The following is a 9,993-nucleotide window of genomic DNA, read 5'->3' on the forward strand; positions in this document are numbered from 1 at the left end:
CTCAGTGACTAGCACAGAATCTGGCACATAGTAGATGTTCAGCAATACTGGATGACTAACTGCATGGCTAAATATCATATTCTAATTCTCATACTGTATTTCCTCCGGTGCCTACAGATGAATTAGTATAGCTAATTTCATGACCTGGCCCACCTACTCTGTTCCAATCAGATGCAGTTAATCCTGGTTACCCTCAATTGGGTCTTGAAATATATGAAAGACTTACAGATACTGTGAACATTTTAGTTGTCATTACTGGGAGAGAGTATAGGCTAGTTCAACAATTGGAAGATTGCTTTTAGTAAACAGGTTGTTCGCTTACATAGCCTAAATATGATACAAACATTGTTCTTTATGTATTCATTCACTTACCAAACATTTTCCTTACTGTTCTTCACACATTGAATTCTGAAACTTTCTGATTTAGTAGAGCCTAAATTAGTGGAATTTTACTTTACATGAGATAATAAAGATAATTATAATAATTTTTGGAATAAAATAAATGCTTCCTTCTAGCATATGCTACTAGTACCACTTTATAATCTTTTTCACTTGCTAGTAGGAATTTAGGTTTGAATGTCTCCATTTATTTTTAATCAGAGTTTTTTGTTTTGCTTGATCATTTATTAAACAGTGTATATGCTATTGCTATCATAATAAGTTGTTATAGAAAGAGTGGTGATCACGAACTCAGTATTGTAGCACAATTTTGAAGGTAGAAAAGATGAAAATGTAGATAATAAAGAAAAACTCTTGCTTTCATTCAAATACATATGATAATTAGGGAAAGAACCATATGAAAATTTTAAAAAGCAAAATTTAAATATGCTGATGATTATTTCGTCAGAATCTAATGGAAGGAAACTGTTTTTTGTGACAGCTATGCTCATTTATGTTGGATTCATGTATAGAATCAATCAAAACAAGGTAGTTACACAGTAATGACTAATGTGATAATGATGAGATTCTGAAATAGGGGCAAATGAATATGCATCATTTGCTTTTAATATGTAAATTCCATTACTAACAGAGCATTACTGTTACCTTGTATTTCTATATAACACTGTAATTAATAGGAATATCACGATAGAATAAGAGAAAAAAGGTCCCTGCTTTGTGTTTGCAAATTTACAAGAAGCAAAAAATCCAGATTTAAATCACAGCAAAAGATCTTCCTTACCTGGGCACTTATCATATAGTTTAGGATGAGAATGCAACTAACAAATTTGTATCTAATCTACAATTCAGCTTCAATTCTCTGCTGAGTATTGATCTCTTCTCTTTTCTCCAGGAGGGAAATGCACAAAGTATTTTTTTTTAACTCTGGATTCAAATGAATGTAAATATCTGTATTCATTCAGAGACATCTAGCCTCTTTCCCTAGAATGACTACATCAATGAACAAGTCAATTTATCCCCTGAATAAAAATGTAGATATGCTGTGTTCTGCATTCCTTTTACTTAAGTATCAGGAGGATGGGAAAGGCATAGAATAGAAGCATCTCAATTAGAAACTCTGCCTGGTGGCCCAGCATCAAAAATTTTCTTTCCATTTATTTAGCAGAATCAGTAAGAAATATTCACTTAAGGCTGTCCTGGGTATATAATCCTCTAATAAGCACAGTGGAAGGAAAATTTGACCAGGCGCTATCCTTACCTTCAAGTAGCATATATCATCTGGATAGGTAGACATGATTTAATGAAGGGGCATAAGGTATTTGCAAAGGTTTTCTTTATCTTAGTGATGGCACCACTATTTGCTCAGGTTAAAAGCATTGGAGATATTCTTGATTGCTCTCTCTCACCCCACATTCAACCCATCAACAAATCCCATTGGCTCTACCTTCCAAACATGTCCAGAACCTACCACGTCTCACCGCCTCCACAGCTACTATCCTGGTTCAGACCACTATCATCTGTAGGGGAGGGAAAATTTCTCCTCTATCCTGTTACAGTGTCTGGCTGGGCCTAAGAATTAAACTGACATAAGACAGATTAACAGGAGAAAAGTATATAAATTGTTTTGCTCTGTTTTTTATTTGTGCATGAGAGTCCTCATGAGAAAGCTGAAGACCTAAAGAAGCAGTTAGAGTTGAACACTTATGTACTGAGTTGGACAAAAGAGTAGTAAATCATGGAAATGTGACAAGGCAAAGGGGCTTGGACTAGGGTATTTAATCGAGTGAAGAAGTGACTAGGAAGATAAAGGTGAGTTTAACAAGGTTTGTGTATACAGATTTCTCTCAGCCTCAATTTCCTGTCCTTGGAGATAAGAATGTCTCTTTCCTTCTGGTATAGGGAGGGCATCTTTCACAAGGGAATTTCATCTCCTGTTTTTAAAAGAAAGAAGGACGGTCAGTGTTCTTGCATCTGCTGTTTTTCAAGTGCCTTTAACTCAAAGTAGTCATTATGCTAACGCAGCATATTTTGGGGAGCATGTTCTGAACTCCTTCACATCTCCCAGCTAAACTACGGCAACAGTCTCCTCGGCGGCCTCTCTGATTCTACTCTTATTTCTCTATAGGCTCTATAATCCATAGAACAGACAAAGTAACCTTTTAAAACTATAAGTCAGCTCACTTTACTCTCCTGTTGAGAATACTCTGAAGGGTTCCTATTACAATGGAGCAAAACCACTCTTTACCATGGATTTCAAGGCCCTACCAGACCTATTCTCCACCAATCTCTCTAACTTCATCTCCTAACACTTTCTGCTACTTCCCTTCCCTCCAGCCATGCTAGCTTTCCTGGTGTTCTTCAAACATGTCACACTTGAGACACTGAATATGGAAACAGACAATGGCCAGACCATATATAAAAATAGAACTCTGGCCCACAATCTGCAGAAACCAGCCTAAGAAACCAACTTACTTTCTACAAGTCAGACATGTAGGAAGTCAGACTACTATCTCTAGCAACTAATCCAAGAAGCCAAACAATACTGCCTGTAGCAATCAGCCCCAAACAGCCAGGATTAATAACTGGCAGCTTCCCTAATTTTTGGCCCAGCTTCCAACTTGGGCCAACCAGAGAAAGCCAAATACCCACCTCTAACCAATCACATAGGATACCCTGCTTCTAGTTAGCCTGCCTACAGTTTCCCCATGCCAATGGGCTTCAATCAGGGCATACCTGAAGCTGTCCCTTTTTCCCATGATGAAGCTTCCCTACTCCTTTCCTGCCTTTGAGTCTCTGCCAAATACAAGTAATGGTGGCTGACTGTTGCTGTAACAAGCCTTGAATAAATACCGTTTGCTTGTTCTGATTTGAGTGATCACATTTATTTCCACGTGTTCATTTGTGCCTCAAGGTCTTGACACTTTCCATTCCTTCTGCCTGGAAGGAACACCCTTCTGCTTTGCATGGCTAGCTCACTTAATGAATTCAAGTCTCTGTTCAAAAATGATTTCCTCAGAGAGGCTTCCTCTGGTCATCCTATCTAAAATACTCTTCTCAAAACCACTGGTTCTCTCTCTCTCTCTGTCTCTCTCTCTATATATATATATATTTTGTGAGGAAGATTAGCCCTGAGCTAACATCTGCCACCAATCCTCCTCTTTTTGCTGAGGAAGACTGGCCCTGAGCTAACATCCATGCCCATCTTCCTCTACTTTATATGTGGGACGCCTGCCACAGCATGGCTTGACAAGTGGTGCATATGTCTGCACCTGGGATCCCAACCAGTGAACCCCAGGCTGCCAAAGCAGAATGTGTGAACTTAACCACTGTGCCACTGGGCAGGCCCCAAAACCACTGGTTCTAATCAGTGATGTTATAAAAAATATTTATTGACTAGAAATACTCCACAGGCAGCTTCACCCTTGCACAAAAAGTGGTGTAAAAACCAGGTGAGTCCAGCAGCCTAATGCCTTCTAAGGAGTAGCTATGACAATGCTGAAGTTTATCTGAGCCCTGTGCTCCTGGAAGGTAGTATAGGGGAGGAAAAGTATATTTTTCCTTCAATTCTTCTAGGTTCTTGGTTGGATCTCTGTAACAAAAGACAGATTAACAGGAGAAAAGCATAGAAGTTTATTTAATATGAGTTTTACATGACACAGGAGCCTCCATAAGGAAATGAAGAGCCAAAAGAAAAAGTTAAACCTGAGTGTTTTTATAATAGGTTTGATGAAGGGTGGAAAGTTGTGGAAAAAATGTGATAGGACAAGAGGGTGTGAGCTAAAGGTAGTAAACTGGGGGAAATTTAGCAAGCCTGTTCACTCAGATTCCCTGCATCTTCAGAGGTAAGGGTGCTACATTCCTTTGGATACAGGCTGGGCACCTCACATGTGAGGGTCCTATGACCTGCTTCAAGAAGAAGTCAGCCCTTCGTGCAGCTACTATTTCTCAAATTCCTTCAGCTTAAAATATCCTAATATGCCAAGGCACCAAATTTTTGGGGAGTGTGTTCTGAACCCCATCATTAACAACAGTTAAGAATTCCTCCCGCTCCTTTACATTCTAGCTAACCTCAAAATACCACTCTGTTCTCATATATTCTCAGATAAGACCCATTTGTATCCTTCCTTATGCCTCATGGATAATTCCCTTGTTTACCTGACTCTATAAAACCTCAGGCTCCCTTCTTTTTCTTTGAGATGTCCTTCAATTAATGAACATTCTCCCTATTGCGATAGCCTGAATAAAATAATCTCTTTGTCTTGTGCGTTTTGTCTTTCACATCTTACATTTGGAACTCCTTTCCTTTCTGTACATCCCCCCTCCACACACACACATATACACTAATAAGAAGGATTTTGTTCCATGACTTAGATTAGCTAAACCCACTCTCAGAACATTTGCTTTGGAGTGAAATTTTCATGCAAGATGCTTATTAAAGGGCTCAAAAAGATGTAACAGTGATTTTCCAAGCTTATTGTAACAGGTTTTAAGACTTTATTGTGCCTGCTTACTAATAAATGTAGGTATGGGGTAATTCAATTTAAGATCTCCATTCATTGTAACATACCATGTAGTAGCAAATTTGTGCATGTGAAGACCTATAGTCTTCAACTTAGATATTCAAACATAACACGTGTAAAGGCCAAATTGACTTAAGTCAGATTACAAAAAGATATGATAAATGGAAATTAATTGTTCAATATCCACTATAATAAATTTTATTTATAAATATCTTTTAATCCCTTTCCTATTTTCTTTTTATTGTCTTCTTTACATGAAAACTGAGACCACCTACACCCACACAGCGTACTAGCTACAGTAACATGACTTTTTTTTTCCACTGCCTTTATCAGCATGATTTTACTATTCCAGGAAACTCTTTCCTAGAAAGATAAAAGTTGTAAATAAACTTATAGTACATTTCAGGAACTTCCTGAAAGAAACATGAGGAAAGTCCAGCAAGTCCATTGGTGGTCTTCTGGGTCCACAAATCTTAAACTATTGTATCATGCTCCTCACCCAAACATAACCAAGCTCTTTCCCCAATTAAAGGCCTGCCTTAAACCAGACTTTAAAGTCTCATAAATATCCCCTCTTCACTCTCTACTTATAAATGATACTAAGTCTCTTTTGAAGTGGTGCTCTCCCTTACTGTGAAGAGGATAAGCTCAGCTTTGTTTCATCATGTTGTTTTGGTGACATTTGGGAAGCCAGCATTTACAATAAGAACTTTCACAGAATCATTTACAAGGTCAATTTCCTTAGCTTGATATTTCTCAGAAAGTCTTTGGTTCTGCAACTAGGAATTGTCCTTCCAAAGGTGTTTTTGTTTACTTAAACTGCACAGTTGGGGACTATGATTTCACATTATAGTTAGCTTTTCACACATCTCTCTCACTTACATACACAGCTCTAGTCATTTATTTGTAGACACAAATCTGTGAGGACCAGTTTGGAGCCCATGTCAATAGTCCAGCTGAGAGATGGTGAGGACTCTGACTAAAGTAGTTGCTATAAGAATGGAGAGAGCCTGAATTTAAGAAACATTAAGGTAAAATCAATAGCATTTTGTGATTAACTAGATTTAAGTGTGACGGGGAAAAGCCAAGAATTGCACTGAGGTTTCCAATTTTTAAGAATGGTAGAATTGTGTATCATTCAAAATATCAAGAAAATTTCCATTTTAATTCAGAAATTTATTGAGCAACTACTACGTTTAGGGTACATGTAAGGAGGAAGAATGAGGGTGGAGATGAAGCTAAATGGGAGGTTCTAGAGGACATTCAAGCGGATACAATTAATGAGTAGCTGATAATATGGGTCTGAAATTCAAGGAAGAAGTTGATATTGGATAAAGAGAAGTGAGAACCATCAGCATAGAGTTTATTACTGAAGCTATGTGAGAATATATAAAATGGGAGGAAAAGAAAGAAATAAAAATGGCTGGAGAGACAGGAGAACTGGGAAAAAAAAGTGATGTCACAAAAGCTGAAGAAGTAGAGAGCTCTAAAAAAGGAGAGACTGGTTAACAAGGATAAATGTTGCAGAGAGGTCAACTAGGGTTTGCATTTGGCAAATTAGGATGTCCTTGGTGCTTTTAGTGAAAATACTTTAGTAGAGTGGTGGAGGGAAGAATAAATTATATAGTCCTCATAATTAATCTATTTCAAAGGAAGCCAATAGATTTTAATTATTTTATGTTACTGGCTGGTAAGTTTCATTTTGAAAGATTAAGGGCATTTTGATTGGAACCACTCAAGAGGGCTCTCTTTAATGGAATGGATGGTGTTTGAAAATACATTTTTTCAACTTTGCATTAACCAGAATCTTGGCTGTAGCATGCATGCAATAAATGATTGTTAAATTGAAGATAACACTTATTCATTTACTTCTCTCTCTCTCACACACGTGTCTCTCTTATATTTATATATATATATATATATATATATGCGCACTTCTTATTTTTTTTATTTTTATTTTTTCGAGGAAGATTAGCCCTGAGCTAACATCTGCCACCAATCCTCTTCTTTTTTGCTGAGGAAGACTAGCCCTGAACTCACATCCGTGCCCATCTTCCTCTACTTTATATGTGGGACGCCTGCCACAGCATGGCTTGACAAGCAGTGCATAGGTGCACACCCAGGATCTGAACCGGTGAACCTTTGCCCACCCAAGTGGAACGTGGGAACTTAACCGCCATGCCACTGGGCCAGGCCCCTCAACTTTTTACTTGTAATAAAATATATTTTATATTTTAATATAATGCTTTTTGTTTTAAAATAATTGTATATTCATAGGAGGTTGCAAAAGAAACGTATAGAGAAGTTCCATGCATTCTTTGCCCAGCTTCCTCCAATGTGAACATCTTATACCACCACAATACATGATCAAAACCAAGAAACTGACTTTGGTACAATCCATAGAGCTTATTCAAATTTCAACAGTTATATGTGCACCAATTTGTGTAAGTGTATGTAGGGGAGAGGGATATGTGGAATATTATCACGTGTAGCCTTGTGTAACCACCTCCACAATCCAGATATTCAACTGTATCATCACCATAAGATTCTCGTTACCCCTTTATAGCCATACTTGTTCCCCTCCTTCCCAGCCCTAACACTTGCAACCACTGATCAGTTCTCTACCTCTACAACTATGCTATTTCATGAATGCTACATAAATAGAACCATGCACTATCTTTTTGAGACTGGCTTTTTCCAGTCAGCATAATTTCCTCAAGGTTCATCCAAATTGTTGTGTGCATCAATAGCCCATTCTTTTTTATCGCTGAGTAGTATTCCACAGTATGTATATATTGCAGTTTAACTATTTGACCTTTGAAGGACATCCGGGCTGTTTAGAGGTTTTGACTATTATGAATAAAGCTATAACGAGCATTCATGTAAAGGTTTTGTATGAACTACAGTCTTCAATTCTCTGGGATAAATGCCCAGGATTTTAATTACTATATTGTAAATTGTATGTTTAGTTTTGTAAGAAACTGCCAAACTGTTTTCCAGAATGGCTGTACCATTTTACCTTTCCACTGGCAATGTACGTGAGACCCAATTTCTCTGCATCTTCACCAATATTTGGTGTTATCACTATTTTTTTTAAGTCATTCTGATTGGTGTGTAGTAATATCTCATTGTAGTTCTAATTTGTGTTTTTTGGTGGCTAATGTTAAACATCTTTTCGTGTGCTTATTTCCCAGCTGTATATCTTCTTCAGTGAAATGTTTCTTTATGTATTTTGACCATTTTTTAACTGTTGAGTTTTGAAAGTTCTTTATATATTCTAGATACTAGATCTTTGTCAGATACATGGTTTGTAAATATTTTCTCCCACTCTGTAGTTTTTTTCATCCTTGATAAAAGTGTTTTTTGCAGAGCAAAAGCTTTTAATTTTGATGGACCAATTTATCAGTTTTTTTCCTTTTATGAATCATGCTTTTGCTGAAAAGTCTAACTTTTTGCCTAATAGTAGTCCCCAAAGATTTTCTACCATGTTTTTTCTAAAAGTTTTATAGTTTTACATTTTACATTTAAATCAGTAATCTATTTTGACTTAATTTTTGTATACAGTGTGATACAGATGTCCAATTGCTTCAGCAGCATTTGTTAATAAGGCTATCCTTCCTCTATTGAATTGATTTTGCTCCTTTGTCAAAAATTATTTGGGTATACTTGTGTGAATCTATTTCTGGGTTCTTACTCTGTTCCATTGATCTATCTGTCTATCCTTCTGCCAGCACCATATTGTATTGATTATTGCCAATATATTGTCAGAATTAATATGTGGGCAAGGAATTCCTTCCACTAATGTATATATTCTTATTTTACTGTTTTATAGTAATTGCTCTGTGGTATGAGTTACTATTTGTCTCTAACATCAGTTATCAATTGGCAAAGAATTAGAATACAATAAAGTACATTTTAAACTATATATGAGAAATAATTTAAAATTCATCCTTGGTGGACTGATATAATGGAAGGAGCATTGGACTAAGGATCAGGATACCTGGGTGCCATATCTAGCTTTGACACTGATAAGCTATATTACTTTAAGCAGGTCTCTCTTAACCTCTCAGAGTCTAAGTTTTCTTATCTGTAAAGTGTGTAGGAAGTAGATAGTCCCTACAGTCTTTTCTAGAAAGATGAAAAATTCTCAAATTGACTTAATCTATATAAATGTGTACATGGCTACCACATTGCACCACTCCAGGAGGCACCATTCACACTATACCCTGTGCCAGGGTTTGGAAAACTATAGCCTGAGGGCCAAATTCAGGCTGCAGCCTGTTTTTGTAAATAAAGTTTTGTTAGAACACTACCATGCTCATTCATTTACATGTTGCCTGTGGCTGCTCTTCCCACTACAAGGGCAGAGTTGATTAGTTGCAACAGAGACTATATTCAGGAAAGCCAAAAGTATTTACTCTACAAAAAAAAAAATCACTAACTCTTGGTCCATATGAATGCTGCTTCCTGGAGTTGTGCAACTATTGTTGACTTAATTATTTAAATATTTGTAAATGAGGGAGACATCAGTGATTTAACAAGAATTAAACTCTTTTTGTTTTACTAATTTATCATTATAGCTAGAAATTATTCAGGATAACAAAAATAACATTCCTAATTCTAGAGCCATTATTATCATATTGATATATGGTAACTAAGCTGTTTCAAATGGCTGCAGTTTAGCCTAGAAGAAATAGGCCTTGATGTGTTAATTTGGAAATATTCTTTTCATTCAAGTACTTTTTAGTTCAAAAAATATTTGAGCACCAATGACCATTATGAGATATAATGCATGCGTGCTGTGAGGTAAGAAATGAGTAAGACAAGATCCTTGCCCTCAAGAAACTTACAACCTTGTTAAGGGGAAGGAGAATAAACCAAAGAAAAAGCCAGCATAATTAAGACACATTGTGAAATGATATATAAAAGGGGATCAAAAGGGTTATAGGAACATCAGGGCTATGTTTCCTTCATTTCTTAGCTTCAGTGGCTTGCTTATATGATGACATTGTAGCGGAGGAAAAAGTTTTCCTTGATCCTCTTAGGGTCCCTGGTTGGTTCTGAAAATTAAAAT

General features: G+C 36.7%; 1 protein-coding gene across 2 annotated transcripts in view; it reads right to left on the bottom strand.

Annotated features, from left to right (window-relative positions):
- DCX (doublecortin) overlaps positions 1-9,993 on the bottom strand; it is a 363,420-nt gene that overhangs the window by 248,345 nt on the left and 105,082 nt on the right. The window lies entirely within an intron of this gene.

Source organism: Equus asinus, chromosome X, assembly GCF_041296235.1.
Source record: "Equus asinus isolate D_3611 breed Donkey chromosome X, EquAss-T2T_v2, whole genome shotgun sequence".
Classification (NCBI taxonomy): Eukaryota; Metazoa; Chordata; class Mammalia; order Perissodactyla; family Equidae; genus Equus; species Equus asinus.